The sequence below is a fragment of the Nycticebus coucang genome, chromosome 1, assembly GCF_027406575.1.
Source record: "Nycticebus coucang isolate mNycCou1 chromosome 1, mNycCou1.pri, whole genome shotgun sequence".
NCBI classification, from domain to species: domain Eukaryota; kingdom Metazoa; phylum Chordata; class Mammalia; order Primates; family Lorisidae; genus Nycticebus; species Nycticebus coucang.
This window is the reverse complement of record NC_069780.1, coordinates 136,574,698-136,599,151: the sequence shown is the minus strand read 5'-3', so window position 1 is coordinate 136,599,151 and position 24,454 is coordinate 136,574,698. Positions and strand designations below refer to the sequence as shown.

At 43.2% G+C, this 24,454-nt stretch overlaps 1 long non-coding RNA gene across 1 annotated transcript; it reads left to right on the top strand.

The window, feature by feature from the left end:
- The first annotated feature begins 9,785 nt into the window (after positions 1-9,785).
- LOC128584108 (uncharacterized) lies at positions 9,786-23,975 on the top strand. The gene is made up of 3 exons (XR_008379631.1): positions 9,786-10,468; positions 10,993-11,178; positions 21,146-23,975. It is a non-coding gene; the product is annotated as an uncharacterized LOC128584108 (long non-coding RNA).
- The last annotated feature ends 479 nt before the right edge of the window (positions 23,976-24,454 follow it).

Below are 24,454 nucleotides of genomic sequence, written 5' to 3'. Positions count from 1 at the left end.
GCCTGGTTGCCTTTATTGTATGGGTGACTGTCTAGGCAAGTAAAACATTTCTAGCCACACCTGAATTATTAAAGCAGTTATTTCAGTCCCAGTTCCCTGGTTGGAGAAGCCGTCCCAGTCTCCTGCTTAACCCAAAGAACTCGGTTGCCCATGGTACAAAGTTCTCTTGGCTCTCATTTCCAAAGGGACTTTGATGGAACCTACTTCCCACGTGCCCCATGACTTCAACCTTACAAATGCTTGCTATTTTTTATTTTTAAAATACATTTTCCCTAAGACACACGTTTTTCGAACATGTTATATCACCTTTCCTGTGTGTTTGTATTAGAATAGGGAGAAGAATTCACGTGATTACTCGAATCTTTGGGCATTCATTTTGAAGGTTAAGCAGCTGAAGCCCAGAAAGGTCAGCTAAGCTTCACAGGTGCCATAGCAAGTCAGAAGTGAACACGTTATTAAAGCCAAGTCCCCTCACTGCTGGCTTTGGATACAGTGCTCTAATTTGCCACCCTGAGCTGTGGGATTTTATTTGCTTTGTGTTTTGTTTGTCTAGTTCTATAAAATTATTTATTAATCTTCAGTAGCCTAGGAATACATATATGATAACATTTTGCGTAACAAAATCAATCAGCCTGGTCATGACAGCGAAATGCGAGTAGCCCTTGTGAAGCCTGTGCCCTCTCCCTAAATTGTCCATGAACATGAGGAGTATGTTCGTTTCTCCTATTATGGACCCAATTCTTTTCTCCCCAACAGATGCTCACTCCAGATTACTCAAAGCCATTCTGCATCTGATTACTTTCCCAGCAAGTGACCCAGAAAGGGCTAGGCAACCCAATTCTGGCCAATTAGACATGATAGTGAGTGTGCGTGCATGTGTGTGTGTGTGCAAGTGGTGGGGGGCCTTTTGAAAGGACATCTTCACTCCTATTAAGAGAGACAAGGAAAGGCAACTTGCCTTTTGTCTTATCTGGATGATGAAAATATCTGAATGTGATTCTTGGGACTTCTGGCCTTGAATGAGCCAGGTGAGAGCAAAGTGGTAGAGTGAGAAGCACCAGGTGCAGTGAAGCTGTCCAGCCTCTGTGTTAATGACTCTGGTGCTTCCCAGCCTCACTGCAGCTCTGTGAGATAATACATTTCTTTATTATTTATACCTCTTTGAGTTGCTATTCCTTGAACGCTGAAGCATCTTAATAACATACCTGCTTCCAAATGAGTCTGGCAGTGACAATGGGGTCATCTAGACCAGCACTGTTCAATAGAAGTACAACAAGAGCCACAAATACAGGCTATGTGTGTGATCTTAAATTTGTTAGTAACCACATGCAAACAAACTTATTTTAATAATATATTTTATTTAGCCCAGTGTATGAAAAATGTTGTCCTTTTGACATGTAGTCAACATAAAAATTATTGAGATATTCTACAATTCTTTTATAAGAAAGGATTAAGTCCTCAAAATCTAATGTGCTTTTGATAATTAGGGCAAGTCTGCAGACTAACCACATTTCAGGTGCTCGGAAGCCACACGTGGCCAGAGACTGCCCATCTAGACCGAGCCCCAGCAGGTTGCATGTGGCAGTGTGGTGGCAGCTCCCTCTCTCTGCTGTTTCAGAGTTGGAAATGGACTGGGCAAGGCCCTCTGCTTGGGTTCCCAAGGTAAGCGTTTTGGCTGTTAGCTAGGCTCAGCCACACCTGGAGCTGAGCCAACTCTCCTCCTAGGAACACCTGAGCCTCGGGGTGAGTCCAGTCAGGAGCAGACCCCGAGAAGGCCTCCAGGCCTTGTCCTGCTAGTAAAGGTCAGTCAGGACCATACCTAATACCAAAAGAGAAGAGATATTATCTATTCCCAGAAGACTTCTTTACCTTCCTGCCTACAAAATTTTTAACTCCTGATGGACCAATTCTGCATAACGAGAGACACTGGGACATGAAGTCAACTGTTTCTTTTTAGGCTGTAAATACCATCCTACCTTCCAGGGTAGTAAATGGCTCTGTTTAGATAATGAATAGGGGACACTTAAGTCCCAGGCAGAAAAGAAGTCAGTAGCAATTTTTAAAAGGAAGCTTTTCTGCCCTGATTTCAGTTTCATCTAAGCAGCTAACAAAAGCAAACTGAAACTTTTTTCTTTGAGTTAAGAACTTGGAAGAGGAGATCATTTTAAGTCAATTCTGTTGATCATTGTTTTGTGTATTTAACTCAGCCTGCTTTAATAAATAAGCCACGAAAAAGTATTCGATGTCAAATACTTTTGAGAAATACTGAGTTGAATAGAAATTTTGTTCCTGCAGGGCCTTTCAGAGCCTTCAGCATGGGAAGGTGAGCTGTGAACCACCTGGCAATTGCACATGGAGCAGGGGCTCAGGCTATGGCAAGGACCGTGAGGTTCCCCAAGAGGAGGAAGCTCGTTTATACATTCAACAAATATTAATTGAGCACCTACTATGTTCTAACCTAGGCACTTATAAATGTCTAGTTGACAGGACTGTTCCCGTTGAACTTACTATTTAGCTAGGGAAATAGAAAAACCAAGAAAATAAATATATAATAATATAATTATAAGTAGTAATAGATGCTACATAGAAAAGAAACAATAAGGAATAATAAGGAGGGGTCACCTAGAGAGAGTGGTTAGGAAAGACTCTGGAGGAAATAATACACAACCTGAAAACTGAACAGCAAGAAAGCTATAGCCTGGGAAAAAGCCAAAGGAAGAGGGTTCAAGGTGGAGGAAGCAACTTGCATGGAGGCAGGAAGTTGTTTTTTGTGTGTAAGCCCCTGACAGGGACAGGTGGCTGGAGCAGAGTGGGTCATCTAAAGGCGGAATATGTTAAAAACAAAAAAAAAAATGATCACTCCAGAAAGCACCATTGTGAGACCTGAGCCTACTTGCAGCTTTTCTTACTTAATACTTACTTACGTGTGAAGAAACACTGAGTTTTCTGCTAGTGGCAATGCTGAATAATACAATTATTTGTATACTTCAAGTATACTTTCTTAGAAAGGTACCCATATACCTGTAATTTGATCCAGCCATTCTATTCCTTGATATTTACCAAAGAGAAATTAAATCACATGTCCACACAAAAAGATGTAAAAAAAAAAAAAAAAGTTCCTAGTATTTGTAATATCTCACAACTAAAAACAACCCAAATACCAATCAACAGGTGGATGGATTAAAAAAGATAGGGACAACACTCAACAATTTTTAAAAAAGCACACTAATATACATACATATAAAAAATAAAATACATTTGGGGCGGCGCCTGTGGTTCAGTCGGTAAGGCACCGGCCCCATATACCGAGGGTGGTGGGTTCAAACCCAGCCCCGGCCAAAATGCAACCAAAAAAAACCCAAAAAAAATAGCCGGGCATTGTGGCGGGCGCCTGTAGTCCCAGCTACTCGAGAGGCTGAGGCAAGAGACTCGCTTAAGCCCAGGAGTTGGAAGTTGCTGTGAGCTGTGTGAGGCCACGGCACTCTACCGAGGGCCATAAAGTGAGACTCTGTTTCTACAAAAATAAATAAATAAATAAATAAAATGCATTGCAGAAAAAATAGGTGTGTACATAGAAAACCCTAAGAACTCTACAAATTAATAAGTGAATTTAGCAAGGTCACATGATTTGAGGCAAACAAATTATTTATATCATAATAAAGAAATGGATAATTAAATTTTTAAAATTCCATTTAGAATAGCTTCTAAAACGATTTAATATTTTAGGATAAATTTAATGAAATATGCACATCTGTTCTGAAATCTAGAAATATTGCCAAGAAAATGTACAGAAGACCTAAATAAACTAATGATATGCCGTACTCAAAACTGGAAGACTCAATATTGTTAAGAAGTAAATTCTTCCCAGATGGATATATTGATTCAATACCATTCCAATCAAATTCCCAGTAGGCTCCCTATGTATGTTATGTAGTAAAAATCAGTAAGTTGATTGTATACTTATATGGGAAGACAAAATACCTAAATAAATCAAAACAATTTGAAAAAGAAGAACACCATTGAAAGATTTATATTGCCTTGCATCAAGACTTAAAGAAATTGGCTTGGTGCCTGTAGCTCAGAGGCTAGGGCACCAGACACATACACCAGGGCTAGCGGGTTCAAACCACCCGGGCCTACCAAACAACAATGACAATGCAACAAAAAAATAGCTGGGCATTGTGGCAGAAGCCTGTAGTCCCAGCTACTTGGGAGGCTGAGGCAAGAGAATCGCTTAAGCCCAATGAGGTTGCTGTGAGCTGTGAGACTCCGGCACTCTACTGAGGGCGACATAGTGAGATTGTCTCAAAAAAAAAAAAAAAAGTACTTAAAGAAATTAAAAGAGTCTGGGATTGGTGGGACAACAGGCATTTAGATTAATATAGAGTCCAGAATAGGCCCACACATAAATGATAAATAGATTTTTTATTAATAAAATATTGCAAAGTAATTCAGTGGGGAAAACGATAATCTTTTCAGCAAATGGTGTTAAAACAATTTATTGCTGGGCAAAAGATGAACCTTGACCCTTATCTCACATGATGAAAATTAACTCAAAATAGATCATAGATTTAAATATAAGAACTAACCCTATCCAACTAGGATAAAACACGAGAGTCTTTGCAACCCTAGAGTAAGAAAAGATTTCGTAGAACACACACAAAAAACAAACTTATAAAGGAAAAAGTTGATAAATTGGACTTCATCAAATCAAAATTTTATGTTCTTTGGCCAGGTGCAGTGGCTCACGCCTGTAATCCTAGCACTGTAGGAGGCTGAGGCAGGTGGATTGCTTGAGCTCATGGGTTCAAGACCAGCCTGAGCAAGAGCAAGACCCTGCTCCTAAAAATAGCCGGGCATTGTGGCGGTTGCCTGTAGTCCCAGCTACTCTGGAGGCTGAGGCAAGAGAATCACTTGAGCCCAAGAGTTTGAGGTTGCTGTGAGCTGTGATGCCACGGTCGAGGGTGACAAAGTGAGATTCCATCTCAAAAAACAAAACAAATAAAAAAAATTCTATGTTCTTTGAAAAATAACGTTAAGAAAATGAAAAGACAAATCATAGACTGAGAGAAAATATTCACCATACATATATTTGATAAAGGATCAATATATATTTAGAACTTGTACAGCTCAGTCATAAGACATAATCAATGAAAAATAAGTAGATATGAACAGCCACTTCACTAAAGAAAACATAAGAATGGCAAATAAGCACACAGAAGGATGTTCAGTATCTTTGATCATTAGGGAAATGCAAATTAAAATCAAAACGGGTCACAACCGCATACTCACTGGAATGGCTAAACCAAAGAAAACTGCAATACTATGCATGGGTAAGAATGTGAAGCAGCTGAAACTCTGACACATTGCTGGTGGGCACATCTTATTATATATAAACTATACCTTAGTAAAACTTAAAAAAAAAAAAGAGTTAAACCAATGAAGTTTCAAAATAATACTATGATTTACAAGACAAGGGGGGAAAAGCCTCAAAGATTACAACGGAGTAATGAAATAATTGTTAATGTTTGTAGAGGCACTTTGCTAAATCTTTGCTATATTTTTCCTGGCTCAATCTTAACAGTCTCATGAAGTAAGTATATTTATCATCTGCATTTTAAAGCTGTGCAAACTGATAGCGATTAAGTGATGTGGTCTGAGCAGGCTGACTACAGTACCTAAGCTCTTAAGCATTAAGCAAAAGAAGCTGAAATTGCCACCTTACAGGGTGTCTTTAAGGCAGGTCATAAAATTGGGTGGACACGGGGCTCAGGAATATATACTAAATTTTCTTTGAATCTAGCTCCAGTTTTGTACATAGCACTGTAGGCAATAAGATCTTTATGGAATTAAATTGATTTGAAAAGGCTCGGGCTTTAGTTCTGGCGCCACAATACACCAGCCTTTATCCTTGATTGCCTCAACTGTGAAATGGAGATCTAATCTCTGCCTACCCTACCTCAAAAGTCTACTGTGAAAATGAAATAAAGATAGAATTCGAAAGTGCTTCATAAACTGCACAGACTTAAACAGTTGCAAAATCATTTGGATAGGAACAAAAGCCATGGTGGATGTGCCATTCTATATGTGATGTCCCTATGTGAATTTGCAATTAGGTTTAAAAAGCCTGCAGGCACCATATTTATTGTTACAGGCTGCTTGAGTAAACCTACTAGCCAGTATTTCTTGACTCTTACTATGCATTCAGGGCTTGTTCAGGGTAATTTCAAGAAGATGCTTCAGTTCCTGTCTTCAAGGGCTTACAGTTTAGCTTCAGGAAAAAAACAACTAGACCATATGAGGCAGTTGGGCTACAATTTACAGCTGAGCAGAGACTTGAAGGTTCCATTGGGATGTGTATCCTGGGGATAATGAAATCCTCTTTAACCATCATTTTTAGAAAAGTGTAAAGAAAATACCAAAGAGAAAGAGAACTTGGCGAAGTTGCAGGAACTAGAGAAAATACAGGCAAAACTAATATGAAGGAAAGAAGCCTTTTTGATGTGGTCTACAAGGAAATCCAATTACTTAAAACTAAAATAGCCCAGCAGAAGGAACGTGTGGAAGAAGAGAATCTTACATTTCTCTGGGAACATGAGCTATGAGCTGGGACCGGTTGTCTTCCTGGTCTCCAATTCTCCAATCCCATTCCTCCTGGAGATCTGGACATCTAGGCTTCAAACAGAAGTGACCATGTCCTCAGCAGACAGGGACACAACCTGTTTTCCAGAACATAGAATACTTTATCTGCAGCAAATCTAGTTTTGAGTACTGTGGGCAAATAATGGTAATTAATCAAGTAGATGTGAAGATTATGCCGTTCATATTCTTGCACATCTCAAAGCAAGAAATTACAGGTTACAGGGGAGTTTAAAGATTCTTTGATTTATAATTGGTTAAAGAAATGAAGTTTTGTCTAAAGACTTGAGTGTTCTAAGTTAAGGAACTCTGTCACTCAGAGACAAGCTATTGAACAAACATACCAGACACATACCAAGACTCAAGTGATCCAGTAAATAAATTGATGACCTGCAGGTATGGTATAAGCTTTGTCTTACACGGTGGTAGGCTTGTTAATGACTTAGTATCTTACCGTTGTGAAGAATAACTCCAAGAAGGACAGGATGGACTAGAAGTGTCTAACCTCCCTTTTTCTTATAGCAGGTAACTCAGCTTTCAGGCTTTTGGGGGAGGAGTTCTCTTGGCCAAAGGGGGCCCATTCAATCAGCTGAGAGGCTTAAGATTTTGTTTTGGTTCACACTCACCAGGAATGATATGAACAATAACTACAGCAAACATGCATTTTAAGCTGGTACTTAACATCAATGGGCAAACTAAAATCTCTATCGTAGAATAGTGTGCAGGAGCAAGGTAAGCAATTGAGGGGGTGTCTCTTAATTAGCGGCTTCATTATTTTCTTTGAAATTCAGAAAATTCTCGTCACCAGTTGTTCTGGTAACAAATGAAAATACAAAGCATCTTTCAAAGCTAACCAGGAAAAAATTTTTTAATTACTTGAAATTTCGAGTTTATTATGCCAATATAACCCACATTCAGTACAAGTACCTTGATTAATGCTGTATATAGAAAATATAATTTATTCATCAATATATATGTTATTTTCTTTCTTTTTTTCTTTCTTTCTTTCTTTTTTTTGGATACAGAGTCTCACTCTATCACCCTGGGCAGAGCGCTGTGGCAGCATCATAGCTCACAGCAACCTCAAAAACTCCTGGGCTCCAGCAATCCTCTTGCCTCAGCTTCCTAAGTAGCTGGGACTCCAGGTGTCCAACATGATGCCTGGCTAGTTTTTCTATTTTTAATAGAAACAGGGTCTCACTCCTACTCAGGTTGGTCTTCAACTTGTGAGCTCAAGCAATCTCCGGCCTTGACCTTCCTTTTATTTTTTAACTTCTGAGTATAGGTCTTTTTATATATGGTAGTACCTATATAGTTGACAACCTCCCTACACTGACCACCTCCTTAAGTTGACCTAATTTTTATAGACTGGACATGTATCGCTGTACGCATCAGTACAGTCGGCCTAGTTTCTCTGTTTGTTGACCAGTTTGTTATCATCCCTAGGGAGGTCAACTTACAGAGGTTCTACTGTCTTAGTTTGGGCTCTCCCAGAAACAGAATCAGAGGCAAGGCCTGAAATGCCAGTGGTTTATTTGGGAGGTAAAGGGATTGCTGGAAAGGGGGTGGGCAAGTGGAATAAGACTGTGACATAGGGAAAATGACTGAGGGTGCATTGTCAAGCCAGCTGCTACTGTGGAGACTCAAGTGAACTTCCACGGAGGATACGCTGGGACCCATCACAAAACCCCCGCGTCAGAGTCATTGCACCTGAGAGGTGAAAAAGTGATGATTTTTATACCCCTGTTAATTATTGGTGCAAATTCCAAACAATACAGATAAAAAAGAATGTGGTTGAGGCTTGGAGGAATCAAACAGGCAATTCTGGAAACAGAAGAGTGCAGGCCCTCTTGAGGGAGAACCCCTCCTTGCTTAGTTTTACATGAGCAGAAAAGAAAGAAGAAAAACTCTCTATAGGAAAGGCAGAATTTTAAAAGGATATAGAAAAAGAAAATAAGGACCAGAATAATAAAGGGAACATTCATAGTTTTTCAGCAAATTCAGATAAAATTTGAAATCTCTTTATTCCCGACTAAAATGGAAATGAATGGATTGGTGTCAACCACTGCAGAGGGTTGAATTCCCCAGCCTGAGCAGCCAGCCCACAGTTCCTTCCTCACTGCTGCCTTTCTCTTTCGTGGCCTTCTGCCACTCCTCCAGGGAGGCCCTCCCTATCTAAATAGGATGGATTTCCTGATCAGACCTCATCTGACATCTGTCTAGTTGCATCCAGTTGAATTTTACTCACTCATTCACTCAACCTCTTTGTCCTCCTTGGTTATATGACAAATATGCTCTAATGATTTTGTGCCTGGGGCTCTAACTTCTCTCAATTCAGTATACTCTCCAAAGACAGGAATCATTCTTTTATAACAGCCACACTGCTAGCACAGTACCAGCAACAAAATGAACTAAAACAAAATTAATTGTGATGAAAGATGGCAGAGATGTGGTTTGATGAGGTCACGGGGTATGGCATGGAGTTACAGATGGATTTTGCAGAATCCCTCACTTCAGAGTGTGGGTTACAAGTCTCTGGCCTTGGCTTTATAGCTTCTGTGTATCCTCTTCAAGTTTTCTCATTTACAAAAAGGGAATCAAATATCTCCTTGGAGATTTGTGGTCTGGATCAAATCAATTAACATATGTAAACTGCCTCGTACATAGCACTCATTAAGATTTGTTTATTTTCTTCTTCCTAATAGAAAACAACGTGTTTCATATTCTGACAGAAAGTGGATGCTTAGGTCACATTGCGGTCCTGAGTTCAGAATAAACTTGAGAGTTTCTGCCTCGGATGTGAGTATTCACATCCATATCCCCATTAATAGTAGTCTCTCTACTTTGAATAAAACCCCACCCCCATGTAAATTGTTCTGAAAGTGGAAAATATTTATTCTAATTGAGCCTTGATGTTTGAAGGTCATCAAGACATACATTGTATCAGGACCCCGGTGCCAATAAGGAAGAATTTGGGTTTGCAGGAGTTAGTGGAAGCCGTAGGCACCAAGTAGGAAGCAGGGCAAATGGATTCTGCAAAAATTCTGTGTAACCCCATGTTCTTCCCTAGGGCACTTCTAGTTCCAGCTCAGACTAAGCTCTATAAATCTCTCATTCACTTTGTTTTACTGAATCTCTTTGAGTCTGACTGCCACATCCCTTGTCAGCCTTTTGGTGAGGACAACAGGCCATTTTCACCAAGGATCCAGCAATTACGTGGACATGCGTGGCAGCGAGAGAAAATCAGCCTCGAGTTAAGGTCCTCATTCCACCAAATCTTGAAAACTAAGCTGCAGTATGGAGTCGCACCTGATGTGAGGAGCTAGTAAAGTGGGTCAAGGCTAAGAAACATTCCGATTCAGCCTATTGGGTCTGTGTGTGTGTGTGTGTGAGAGAGAGAGATGGGGGTGGGGAAGGACGTAAAGACGTCGTTGCTCAGTAGGCCGTACGGGCCCGGGCAGAGTCCCCTTCTTGGCATCTGCCCTGGCATCAACGCTGGCACAGCCCAGGCACGGAGGTTCTGGCACAGGTGACCCAGCCCCGCCACAGGGGGAACACCGATGTCTGCCCTTTGCCCAAAGCCCTGGTTCCAGCTCTACCGCCCTTTGCCCTCCCCTGGCCTTCCTCTGTGCCCGGCCTCTGTGGAATGGGGAGGGAAACGCAAACAAAATCCAAGAAAGCCAGGGAAGAGCAAGGGAGGACGGAGCAGGGACGGCACGGGGGTGGCGTCTGTCACAGGGGCAGCAAGGTCGGGCAGACCTCTGAGCCACTGCGGGCTGAGCAGGCAGCAGCGGAGACCCACAGTAGAGAAGAGACATCCACGGGAGGGGTGAGTGGGGCAGGGAGGGCTCAGCAGGGACGAGGTCATGTGAGGGGACAAAGCAGCTCCAATGACGACTGAGTCCTCACAGGCAGGACAGCGGTTCCGATCACACAAAGAAACCCTCCCAGCAACATGCAGCCCTTTCCAGGTTTTTCTTCCTCATTGCAGCCTCAGGGCATGGCCAGGGCTGAGCCCCAGGAGTCCAGTCAGAGTCCAAAGGATTTCCCTTTTAAGTCTGCAGAATGCGGGGACTGTCACGTTGAAGCCGTGTTGTTTTCTCCAGGCCAGCTGACCCACCCACAGGCCGCCTGGACCAGGGACAAGTCCCATTTCAGTCTGCATGGCTTTGATGTCCTGTAGGGCACATCCCGCTGGGACCTGACAACTTCAGCTCTGCCTCGTGCCAAGCTGCTCCATTCAGATCCCTCGTTGTCACCCTGTCTGGGAGACTCACAGAAAGGGCTTTTCCCTGTTTCCCTGCACTGCCAATCCATGAAAGTCACCCTCTAACACGGTGAAATCACCCACAGGGCGTCAGAGCTGAAGTCCCTCCCACTAGCTTTGACAGGAGAGATTTCTAGCCAGGCCCCTCCAGCCACAGCTCTCTCCAGGCTCACCTGGATCTGACTGACAATAGCAGGAACAGGTGTTTGTGCTCAGCCAACCAAGGAGATGTGTTCGCAGGAGAGGAATACAGCCTGCCTGTGACCCAGCAGGTAGGTCCGTAATTGGGTGACTGACAGTTTGAGTAAGAGCCAGAGGTCTGAAAGCCCTCAGACAGGGCGGGGAGGAGGAGAAGGATCATGGTCTGTGACTGGGGGGGAGAGGGGGGCAGCAACAGCAGAACTCTGAATTTCCCCCACAAAGTCCTAAGCTCTACTCACAATGGCTCCCTCCTCTGCCCTGTCCTCACTTCTACTAAACGCCCAGGTTTCCAGGTCAGCAGGGCAGTCCATGCAAACTAGTGTTAGGTAGGTAGTTAGAAATCCTGCTCTCCTAGGAAAAAAGGACAACGGTGGGTCCTCCATGCCCCATTTCTGTGCTTTGCACCTTAATTCTGCCCCAAGTGATTGCTCACACCTGGGGAGGACTGAGCACCCACAGGTCTGCCAATCAGAACTTAGCATGCCAGCAGCAACAGGACTCAGAAGACTGTCCAGCTACCAGCCAGGCAACACGGGTACAATAGAGCCCTAAAGATGACCTGCAACAGCCTTCCAGCTATTATCATGTCATTAGCTTAAATGTACATTGTGGTTCATATCCCACAAAGGGCCCTCAGAGAGGGTCATGGGAGGTCTGTATGGCACTAAGACTCTGGTTCCAAGGTGACCTCTAGATCACAGGGTAGACCCAACCCAGGGACATAACCTATGCCTGTTTGCCTCTTTGCTTTTCTTTGTCACAACAGTGGAGGCTGATTCACTTTCTGGCCAACACAGCTTGTTCCGTAAGCCTATAGGTCAGTGGTTCTCAACCTTCCTAACGCCTCTTAATGCTGTGACCCTTTAATACATTTCCTCATGTTGTGGTGACCCCCATAAAATTATTTTTGTTGCTACTTCATAATTGTAATTTTGTTACTGTTATGAATTGTAATGTAAATATCTGATACGCAAGATGTATTTTCATTGTTACAAAGGGGTCACGACCCACAGGTTGAGAACCTCTGCTATAGGTGGTCTCTGGCTCTTATTCTGTAAGCCTGTCTTTCTCTTCCACAGTAAACTTCATTCCATGCTTGCATTACATTGGGGTGTCTGGTCATTTTTTGACCAAGAGGACTCTGAGAACCGAGGCCTCAGGCAGCTGCCTGAAACCTCCACATATTAGGATGCAGGCAGCTGCCTTTAAGCCCAACACTAGGGCTAATTCAACACCACACCACTGCTGGGTGGTTTACTTTTAAATGTTATGGAAGCATAACATGAATACACAAAAACACACAAATCATAAATAGTTCTATTAATTTTCACAAGGTGACCACAGCCGTAAAAACAGCTTCCATATCCAGAGACAGAATATGGTCAGCACCCAGAAGCCCCCTCAGGTGTAACCATGACCCTAGCGGCCTTCTAACCATGATGACTTATTTTGCTTGTTTCTGACCTTAAATTAAAAATGGAATCACACAGTGCGTACTCTTTTATGTGAGTTTTGTTATGCAATATTATGTCTGTGAGATCTGCTTGTAGTTATAGGCTTTTGACTCCTGCTCCAAAGTACTCTGTTGCTTCAGAATGCTTGATTTGGGTATCCACTCTGCTGAAGAGGACATTTGCGTTGGTCTGCTTTGGGGCCACAAGCATAGTGTTGCCACGAACATTCTTGTATATGCCAGATCATGCTGTCCAAGTTTGTTACAGGACTGCTCATCATTGCTTTGGCCCTCTTTCCGAGGAAGATGATGGCTCACTCCACAGATTTGTATTTGTGGAGTTACGGTATTCTCCTTTTATTTCACTAGGGTACCTTCTTCCTCTGAAAATACTGTCAAAAAATTTTTGGTACAAATTTACCTGTTTTAAGGGCATGGGAATGTCATTAGCATTTACTCCTCTCTGGGTGCCCACAGCTTCTTTTTCAGCACTCTGTACAAAGCAAATGTTTAGAACATTCATTCAGTCGAACTGAATTGTTGAAGAACAACCCCACTGTCACTACCACAACCATTTCCTCTTGATTTTCTCCAGACAAAATACCCTCACACCCTTTACCATCCTTTATAGCAGTGATACTCAAGTATTTTGTATCTGAGGGTAAAATAAATTTTTAAAAATTTATACTCATCCATACTTTTTTTTTGAGACAGAGCCTCAAGCTGTCACCCTGGGTAGAGTGCTGTGGCATCACAGCTCACAGCAACCTCCAACTCCTGGGCTCAAGCAATTCTCCTGCCTTTACCTCCCAAGTAGATGAGACTACAGGTGCCTGCCACAACACCAGGCTATTTTTTGGTTGCAGCCATCACTGTTGTTTAGTGGGCCCGGGCTGGATTTGAACCCACCAGCTCAGGTGTATGTGGCTGGCACCTTAGCGGCTTGAGCCACAGGCATCGAGCCTCATTCATACATTTTTAAGCTGTCATCTTCATCATTAGTTTAACTACAATTACATATAATATTTTAAATTATTTAATACTTTAACTATTTTTTAAAAAAACTTTGAAACTGCAAATGTAGTTCATATAATTTATAGAAAATGTCCACCGTATTATATAATTGGCAAAGCTATCATCATTTTTGAATTAATTAGCAAATTAGACTTACTGTCACGCAGACATGGCTTTCTGTTGTTTTTTAATTATTTCAAATAAAGATGTTAATACACATCCCTTAGCAAACATCACTAAGCTACAGAGATGGAAGAATGGATGGATGGATGGACAGGCAGAAACTCACCATGACCTTTTCTCCCGAATGAAACAAAGTGACACACCTTCAATATTTCCTCCCAGACCTTCCTTTGCTTTGCTTTCCTGTGGCTCTTTCTCATGAGGGGTGATGCATGCCTGAATCCTTTGTTTGTTTGTGCCCAGAAGTCTTTTATAGCCCAGGATAATAATGTTCCACTGGAAGATCCAAGATGGAGGAGAGGGATGTTTTTCTTCTTTTCTAAAGTGAGGGCTCACAAAGGGGAGATAGGGAGCTGTGCTCTGAACTACTTTGCTCCACTTTTCTTAAATCCTGTGGAGGAGAAGGTGATTAGTGTTTCAAAGATGTTGGGTCACTTTGTTTTCTTAAGCTATTAAGCCAGGCTATGACCCTTATATAGGATATAAAAAACCCATGAGAATCCAGAAACTAAACAGAAGGTAAGTTTTCCAGTCTCTTGAGAAAATGGGCAGTAAGAGATAGTATCATTGCTTACCTGGCATTTGGAAAGTTTAAAATCCCATCTCTGATGTGTTCAATTTTGTTTGCTAATACTGTGTTCAGGTGTTTTCTAGATAGTGTTAGAATCAGCACTATTATCAGTTCTTAATTATCTAACAATATTTATTTTGTTCATTACCTGAGGTCAAATTTTAATTTGGGTTGACTTTTCCCTGAAATTTAGCACAACAAACATCTTGGCTCATTTGCCCCCCACAGCTCAAATAGTTTGAGCTCATGGAATGCAAACTAATTTTAAAATAAGCAAGGGACTTGAAAGGCAAGCTTTTGCTGCCAAAAAAGAAAAAAAAAAAAAAAGGAAAGAACATAATGCATTATTAGCCAACTGATATTTCTCTGACATCTGGTATCCCTTACTCTCCAGAACAGCTGCAAACCTGAAAATAGCCCCCCAGGCTTCTAGGAGTGAGCAGTGGCTCAGTCAGGGAAGAACCAAACCTTGAAGGTTGTAGAAGACAAGAGGTAACTGATTCTTCTAGTCAATAGCACATACCCAAGAGAACAAGATCTCTGAAGGCAATACAGTCAGCCAGACAGAATATCAAAATTCAGAGGCCCAGCGGGAGTCATCAGGGGGAAGATAGAAGGAACAGAAAAAGTGATGAAAATGAGGCAAAAACAGAGAAGCCAGAGCAAAGCATGGACAAGTTGATGATTCAGGGAGAAACAGTGCCCATGAGAGTGAAAAGAAGGAACGTAGAAGAACCCAGAAAAGCTGGGCATGGTGGCTCATGCCTGTAATCCTAGCATTTTGGGAGGCCAAGGTAGGAGGATGGTGTGAGCTCAGGAGTTCAAGGTTGCAGTGAACTATTATGAGGCCACAGCACTCCAGCCTGGTAACAAAATGTGACCCGTCTCAAAAATAATAATTAAATTAAATTAAAAATAAAAAGAAGTATTTATGTTCATTCATTCTTTATGAGGTTTTTGTTTCTAGTCCTTATCTTTTTTTTTTTAATTTTTTTATTGTTGGGGATTCATTGAGGGTACAATATCTAGTCCTTTATCTTAAACCTTGTTATTGTTATTTAAAAATAAAAGCATAAAAAAAAAAAATAGAAAAGAACCCGGAAGACAAGAGCAAGGAAAAGTAGCACCAGCTGGAAGAGAAGAGCAGACTGGAGATGCCCAGGTCCACTGCCCTACCCTGGACACATCAAGGCCAGCTGAGGGCCCACGCAGTGCTGAAATAAGTGCCTTTGCTCCGGTTAGATCCCTTTGACTTGAAGGAATGGAGATGTCTGCATGTTACCACCTTCATCTTCCCTCATCACCCCTGGAGGCACCTCTCCATAGTCTGCTTCCTCACGGCTTTGCTTACTTACACACCTGACTTTATATCATAAATGTTTTTTTTTTTTTGTAGAGACAGAGTTTCACCTTACTGCCTTCAGTAGAGTGCCATGATGTACACAGGACTCACAGCAACCTCTAGCTCTTGGGCTTCCGCGATTCTCCTGCCTCAGCCTCCCAAGCAGCTGGGATTACAGGCGCCCACCACAACGCCCGGCTATTTTTTGGTTGCAGTTCAGCCAGGGCTGGGTTTGAACCCGCCACCCTCAGTATATGGGGCCAGCGCCTTACTCACTGAGCCACAGGCATTTACTTCACAAATCTCTACTTTTTTTCATGTTTGTTTTAAATTATTGTGCATCCTATTTGTCCAATTCAAGTTTTTAAGCCAGATTATAGGCCAAAAATCATTTGCCATACTTGGAGGATAAATGCCCATTTTGATCCAATCAGTTGGGGAAGTTGCATGCTTCAAAACACAGGTACTATAGGCCTCCCCATTGGCAGAAATTGTGGCAAGCAGGTGTCATAAAATGTCTAGTGAGACCCTACACCACCTAGAAATGTTCACTTGGTTTACCATGCTCTATTTAATGAAGCAGGAAAATCTAGTGTAATATCCAATGAGGATTTTACATCTTAAAAGAGTTAACTTTCACTTATGTCAATAGTTTACTTATTCTGACTACCACATAACAGAGGTGACTAGCTTTTCTTTCTCAGATCATACAGTGGGTTTGTAAATACTTTTCTTTAACCGAAGGAGTTAAAGTGATCCTGTTATGTTCAGTTTCTGCTGAATGCACCTACCTTTTCCAGTTGAAGCATCTTAGTCCATTTAACTCACAGCTTCTCAACTACAGGACACATGACTCATAAATTTCTTGAGCTTCTCATGGAATACAATTTTGGCACCAAGTCAAAGTGCTGACTTTAAAATTTCTTACATCATAGGTAAAAAACATATACATCGGTCCCTGGGAAAAATGGTAAACAGATGGCACTTCACTCCTACAATGGCTACAGTGGCAATATCATGTTCTTACTAAAAAAATGGCCACAATGGCCAGTGAGAACAAAGTCAGTATAAACCACTATAACTGGAGTGTCTTTCTCCCACCCCTCTGCCAAACCACATCCGTTATTCTTCCAAGTTCAGGCAAGTCCCACCTTGTCTGTGAAGTTCCTGGAAGAACAATAGTTGGAACAAGAAAGACAGAGAAGGACAAGATCCTGGGAAGCAGTCTGGGTGACTAGGAGAAGTTCTTGGAGCCAACGGAAAAAGGGGTGGAGGGAGGAAGGCCATCAGCCATCTGGAAGGCCCTGGGCCAGCAGCTGGAACCATCCCCTGGAGCAGATTCAGTGGTTGGACTAGTCTCAGAAGCTCCAAAGAGGGAAGAAAGGCAAATTTCAGTTCCAGGACTTTGGGGCAGGACAGAAACAGGAGATACTTCTCTGGAATACAAAATCAGAGTAGAAACAACAGACAGAAGGATGGGATGCTGAGCCGGCATGCCGGTCAAATGGCAAGGATGGACAGAGTTCCAGTCTGAAGTGGGTTGAGCAGAACTAGTGGGCAGTGGGTATTTAAGCCTAACTTCCAAATTTAGGGGAATGAGACAGAAAATCAAGGTATCCAATGATCTCTCTCTTCACTGAACTCTTGTGGGTTCTTAATGAGCAGTAACTTGATTACTCTCACCTTGTCTCCTAATCTAGTTGGGGCTCTTTTGACTGCAGGGGCCAGAAACCTATTCAAACCAACTCAAGTTAAAAGGATCGTTAACAAAAAGGATACAGAGAGGGATACAAAGGATATCAGAGGGATTGGGGCAATGCAGAACAAACCCGCTCTCTCATGGCTTTGTTGTTTCTATGCATAACTATTCCGTCTACATTTCTACTGTTCTCGACCTGTTCCACCGGTGCTTCCATGCTCTCAAAACCCAAATGACCCCATAACAGCTGCTCGAACCTGACTTCATAATCTCTTAGTCAAGTGCCCATCACCAATGGAGTTTCTGTTTTCCAATCTCCTGTTGGAGATTTAGAGTTAACTTGGCTTTTCTTTTCCAGAACATTTCCAAGGTGTGGGAAGCCATCTTTGAGTGTCAGGTGTGCACCTCCAGTGATCTTGTGGGTAGGATAGGCAGAACCTCTGGGTTCTGAACAATAATTTAGGTTAAGAGACCTCTGTGGACTATGCGTAAGGTCTATGGGGACACGTATTTTTCCAGGACATATTCCCAACAGGTTGTGGGATTCTGGAAGGCTGGAAATGGAAGGACACATGTAGGGTGCATATTTAGTAGAAGCTCTATTAATCAGCCCTCCCTTAGCTGACTCTCCACAGACACTCTCTATTTCCTCTGCAAACACTGCTCCATGCCCACAGCATAAAGAAGTCTCTCAGCCAGGAAGGTGCTCTGTCCACTTCCTCCCTGGAGCTGTGAGCTTTCCAGGGAGCTGCCATGTTTGTTCCCATACCTGTTTACAACAATAGGGCTCTTATTATAATTGCATAATTACTTAATAAAAGGTAAATTTAGAGCATGTGAATAGAAAAAAATTGATCCTACAAAAACAAATGTGCATGCTTTGAAAAGACTCATAAAGTTGAATTGCACACATACAGAAGGAAACCTTATGATCAAATTACATGTGAGAAACACAATCCTAAAAAACTAGGGGAAATACACAAAAGATCTACAAATATTCTGCACTCAGCTTCCTTGAAAACTCTTTAAATTGTTGACTCACTTGAAAGAAACCAAAACTGGAAATTGTAAATGATTCACCAAGGATGTGATTTATTCCAGAAAGACAAAACGGAAGTCCACTCAGCCAGTCTAGAATCAAAGCAAAGCTCTCAGGCTTCTATGCAAAACTGGCAAGTGAATTTATTGTATTTATATAAATTTATGTGTTTACATATTAATCTGCATGTGTATGGACAATGAAAATCCTTTAAGTAATATCATTTATCATTTGCTTCAGTAACTGCCAACTATCAGCAGTTAGATTGGGTAGGATGACTTCTGCTACAGTTTTAATCCTTCCTGCCTCTCCCTCTCAGTAACTTTCTTAGCACCGAACACATCATAGACATTGACACACCCTTGTTCCTCGACAACCTCAAAGGAGGTAAACAGGCCAATTACAATAAATACCTACACCCAAATTATCTTCATGGTCCAGTATCCCTCAAGCATTGAGCCAACTGTAAGTAATAGTGAATGAACTATTAATTCCAAGAAATAAAATAATGTGATCTCTTGCTTTGAATTGTTAAAATGTTTGGCATGCTTTTACATATCCTCCTACACAACAGGGAACCTTCTTAAACATTGCCCTACCCATGGAGATGTGGCAAGCCAAGCCACAGGGACAGTGTAAAATAATGACAGGCCATTCTTGGCCCTGCTCTCAGCTAGTGTGATGGGTAAGAGGACAGCTCTGGAGTCAGGTTCCTTGGCATTAACTTGCCATAAGACCTTAGTGACTACTGAACCTTTCTAAGTCGCAGCTTCCTCTTCTGTAAAATACGTTGTTATAGGAACTAAATGAGGTAATTGATGAATGGCAAGACTGGATTTTCTTTTCCCCTCATCCCCATGTTTTCCTCATGTACCTACCTACCCATCGTGGGGAAAAGAATGGTGGTAAGCACTGTAAAAAGAAAAAACAACTATCACTCTAATCATGCCTGGAGTCACATACAGAGCATATGACAATTATGTCATCTTCTTTAGAAGACGAGGAGCCTAAAACCTCAGCATTGCACTGTGGGGCCCAGGGCAAGAGCACCTTGAACCTTTTCTCCAGGATGCAACAATTCTTTCATTCCGTCATTGAGTACCACCTCAGCATTGCACTGCAGGGCCCAGGGCAAAAGCACCTTGAACCTTTTCTCCAGGATGCAACAATTCTTTCATTCCATCACTGAGAACCACCTCAGCATTGCACTGTGGGGCCCAGGGCAAGAGCACCTTGAACATTTTCTCCAGGATGTAACAATTTTTTCATTCCATCACTGAGTACCACCTCAGCATTGCACTGCGGGGCCCAGGGCAAGAGCACCTTGAACCTTTTCTCCAGGATGCAACAATTCTTTCATTCCGTCATTGAGTACCAACTCAGCATTGCACTGCAGGGCTCAGGGCAAGAGCACCTTGAACATTTTCTCCAGGACGTAACAGTTCTTTGATTCCATCATTGAGTACCAGCTATGTGCCAGGCATTGTTTCAGGTGCAGCAGTGAACAAAGCAAGGTCCCTGCTTTCAAGGAGCTTTTGTGACATTCTAGTTAAAGAAAAGACGAAGAGGTTACACGTAAAACCTGTGCCCCATGCATGTCACATTGCAAGCATTCAGTAAACATCAGCTACTTTAATCGTTGTCATTATCAAGCCAATTGAAAAATCTAATTTAGAGTTATTAAAATATATCCCTTGACTTCACCCTAGATAAAGCTATTTCCCACCCTAAAGCTGGACCCACCTTTGGTCTTCCCAGGAACTGACCAGGGACCCCTGTGCCCTCAGGGGCGCAGAAAGCCTTGTGTTTTCTTGTCTTCCCCTCCCCCACCTTCCTACCTGTTTTCAGAAGTCACCACAGATTTGTAGCTCTCAAGAGTTTAGGAGTGAAAGCAGGGTAGTTGGAGCTGCAGTGCTCTATTAAACTATGAATAATTTATGCTCCACCTCCCATTTTATTCTAGCAGCAAAAGCCAAAGCCAGCCCCCCTCATCTGGGGTCTGCCTCCATCTCTGTGCAATTCTATGAGCACAGAGAAGCCCCTGATGGGCTGCCAGCTAACCTGAGGTCCCCCAAGTCCACAGCAGCGGTCCTCCTCAGTTATTTATTGTGTTTGTTCTTTATTTCTGTCCTCCATGATAATGTAAGTTCTTATGAGGGCAAAGATATTAAGTTTGTTCATCAGAACATATCAGGCCCTTAGTAAATATTTGTTGAACAAACGAACAAAATCTTCAGAGGAAGAAGCTTTTTATCCATCTGGGCAGGGCCTTGTGGTCCTTAGCAAGCCTCCAAAAGGCAAAACCAAACAAAACCTGGAGGACTGACCGAGACTCTATTTTTTCATAGCGTCAAACTGAAGGTTAGTGTGATGGGTGGGCAGGGAGATTTCTGCTTGCTGGAGTAGGGAACACCAGCTGCATGTTGCCTGCCAGTCTTGTTTCCACTCCTTCATTTATTTATTATTTTTTAATTTTTTAAAGTTAATCTGTGTGTGTGTGTGTGTGTGCGTGTAGATGGGTGTCTCACTCTTGCCCAGGCTGGTCTGGAAGCCCAGCGATCCTCCCGCCTCGGCCTCCCAGAGTCCTAGGATTACAGGCGTGAGCCTTGCCCTGCCGTTTCCCACTCTTCGCCAGCCCCATTCCTGGGTCTTTGGCTGTGTGCCTGTTCATTCGACATGGTGGCTACGGTGAACAAATAAATTGCAGGACTTAATGGATCTTTTCCTCCCCTTGCAGCATGAAGAGCAGTTAGCGGGATCCTACCTAGGCAACACAGATGTATAATGAAAGTGGGACTTGGAAGCACCATGTTCAGTTGCAAGATCTTGTCCTTAGGAAGGCGGACGGATAGCACAGCTGCGGCTGGCAGGCCTGCGCGCAGGGCTGCGGTCCCGGGCGCCCGTAGGAGTCAGGACCAACAGGACAGGGGTGAGGGGAGAGGAGGGAGGCGAAGCGGGTGCCAGCTTTCTGGGTGTCTTCCTCGCCCCTCCCCAACCCCTGTTAACTGGAGAAGGCACCAAGTTCTAGGCCTTCGCAGAAGCCGCAGGCGCCCGGGACGGAAGGAAGCGGATGGAGAGGACCGTGGGCGCTCACCACGCGGAGCCAGGCACGGGAGAGCCCGGCCTGGGGAGAGCCGGGCGGAGTCAGGGAGGCTCCAGAAGCTCGTGTCAGGCCAGGCAGACGCCTCCTCCCGGCTGCCGGCGGAGCGTGCTGGAGCCACCAAAGCATGGGCCTCCTGACACTGGCAGAGAGACTGAGGGGTCACCGTGCAGAACTGTCTTGGCGCCTTTCCCCACTTTCGCTCCAGGTCCCAGAGTTGTGAGCAGGGGTGTGGTGGGGGAGCAGGGGTCCTCCCCTTCCTTAAGCCCAGCCAGAGAGGAGCCCCTGGCTCTCTCTGCTCCTTTATTCTCAGTCACCTACCTCTTCAGCCTTCTGTGGGACACCCTCCAGCTCCTCACATCCCCTGAAGCCTTTCTGGCCCCTCGACTCCCCAGGACTGGCCACCCATGAGTTGTTCTCAGACTTTTACTCTCACTCAGCATCTCATCTCTCAATATATGTCTTCCCAGGCAAACTGCAAAATATGAAGAGCCATGTGTTCTTTTTGCCTTAAGCTTTCGCTCTTTCTCTGATTATCAAGTACTCCGGCAGCTTCTCTTGTGTTTAACCCAAAGCAATAACCCTGTCTGGCCACCAACTGTGCCCTCAAGAAAATCAGTTCTGAGCTAGTTTTCTCCATACAAAATGAGATTTCTAAGGTCCCTTCCAGCTTTTAAATTCAGGGACTTTCCAAGGAGAACTAGAATTGGTTTACTAGACACAGCTGCTCTGACTGCAATGGTTTTGGGTCTAAATGCATTGCTTCTGGAGGTCACTGTTGGGTGGAATATGTGAGCAGCTGGCAGGAAGAGAGGCTAAACAATGACCCCTGGTTCCCTCCCTCCTGGACACTCATGACCTGTCTCAGTTCTTCTAAAACTGGGTTCCTGGAGCTGTACACATACAAGGTCTGACTATTACGTTTGTGAACTTGCCACTGGGCACTTATGTTGGCAGCGCTGGAAAACAACTCAGTAGGGTTTTGTAACCTGGGTGTATCAGTGTCTCACAGCTGTGTTTGTGTTCACTTGTGGCAGTGTTTTGCCAAGTGGCCTTCAGTATTGTTGTGTGCGGTCACAAGAATGTCAGAGCTTGAATTAGAGTAATAAACAAACATTTGTAAATTTCTTGTCAAACTTGGCAAGAGTAGAAGTGAAATCAGGGACAAGTTTATGGGAATAATGCCATGAAGAAAACAGCAGTGTACAAATGGATTAAATGTTTTTCCCAGAGGAGAGAAAGCATCACTGATAAACAGATGTTAGGGCAGCCAGTAACAAGAGAACTGATGAAAACACTGCAAAAATCCCCTCAAATGGTGCATCAAAACTTGAGAAGCATAGCAGACCAAGTAAACATCAATAGAGAAACAGTTAGAAAAATCTTAACTGAAAAGGTTGGCCAACAACTCATGACTCTTGCATCATGACAATGCACCAGCTCACACAGCACTGTCTGTGAGGGAGATTTTAAGCCAGTAAATGAATAACTGTATTGGAAACACCCTTCCTACTCACCTGATCTGGCCCTCAGTGACTTTTTCATTACCTGAAGATAAAGGAAATATTGAAAGGAACACATTTTGATGAATTCAAGACATCAAGGGTAATGCAATGACACCTTCGATGACTATTCCAGAAAAAGAGTTCCAAAATCGTTTTGACAGGTACACTAGGCACTGGCATGGCTTCCTAAGGAGAGTACCTCGAAGATGACCATAGCGATATTCAGCAATGAGGAATGTAGCACTTTTTCTAGGATGAGTTTATAAACTTAATTGTCAGACTTCACACGACCAACCTGATACACATACTGGCTGAGATATTGTGTGGGGATGGGGGAGGACCTTTTCCTATAAATTTAACTCCAAAATTAGGAAATTTTTCAGGGAAACTTTTTGCTAGGAAATTATGAGATACAAAAACACAAAATCATAGAAACATCCAGACAGAGCCCACATTCTTGCAAGTAACTTGAATAAAAGTCAGCTGTTGACACACGCATTTTAGGCAGCCTTACGGCCCAGGTCGTTTACCTCAACTGGATCATGAAGACAGAGGAAGGTGCTGAGCAGATCTTCAAACCACCGCTGCACAGCATGTGTGGTGGCTTTCCAAAGCCCATGCAGACCAAATACGATGGACTTTGGGATGGTTCACATGTGACCTTTACTCCAGCTTTGCCCTTTTTTGGTTGTCCAGCCTTGGACAAGCTTCTTAACTTCTCTACTTCTCAGTTTCTTTTCTATTGAATAGGAATATCTCTGTACCACTGGGTTGAGTGAATATTAAATGAGAATGAATGTGTGTCATTCAGAGTTCTTAATTGTAAACATGGGATTCAAACTGCTATAGGGACGATGGCAATGGATTATGGTGTGCTGAGGGACCACTGTCCCTAGAAGGCCAGAGAATCTGGATTGGAGGCCATGAAGCCAGGAAGGCTCCCCAAATGTCACTGCCAGATGCTCCCGTGGGACACTCCTGCTGCAGCAGCTGGCACAGCATCCCTGCAGCTCGTACCATCTGCCCCCTAGCCTGCAAGGCATCTGCTGGGGCTCCCAGCACTGCTTCTGAGCAAGGTATCTCAGGAGACCCCTGTCTTGGCACCACTGCCGTCCTGATTGAAGTCTCACAGAACCTGAGTTCCCAGTTTTATTATTCCTTCAGGTGTGTCTCTGGCCCCGGGAAGGCCCACCCTCTCCAACCAATTTTTCTCCATCTTGTTTAATTCATTTGAGACAGTCACCTACCTATGTTTAAGGATGATTCTATTCTTGGGTGAAATTCAGCCTTTTAACTTTTTTCTCTAGGAACAGAACAGTGTGACCTAGGCAGGAAGCATCAGGTTTCTCTGTAGCCTCATCACTTCATTCCCCTCCATCCCTGACAGCCGCAAGTTAGTGCCTTGTCCCTCCCTCTCCTAAAGCCTACACTATCTTTAGGC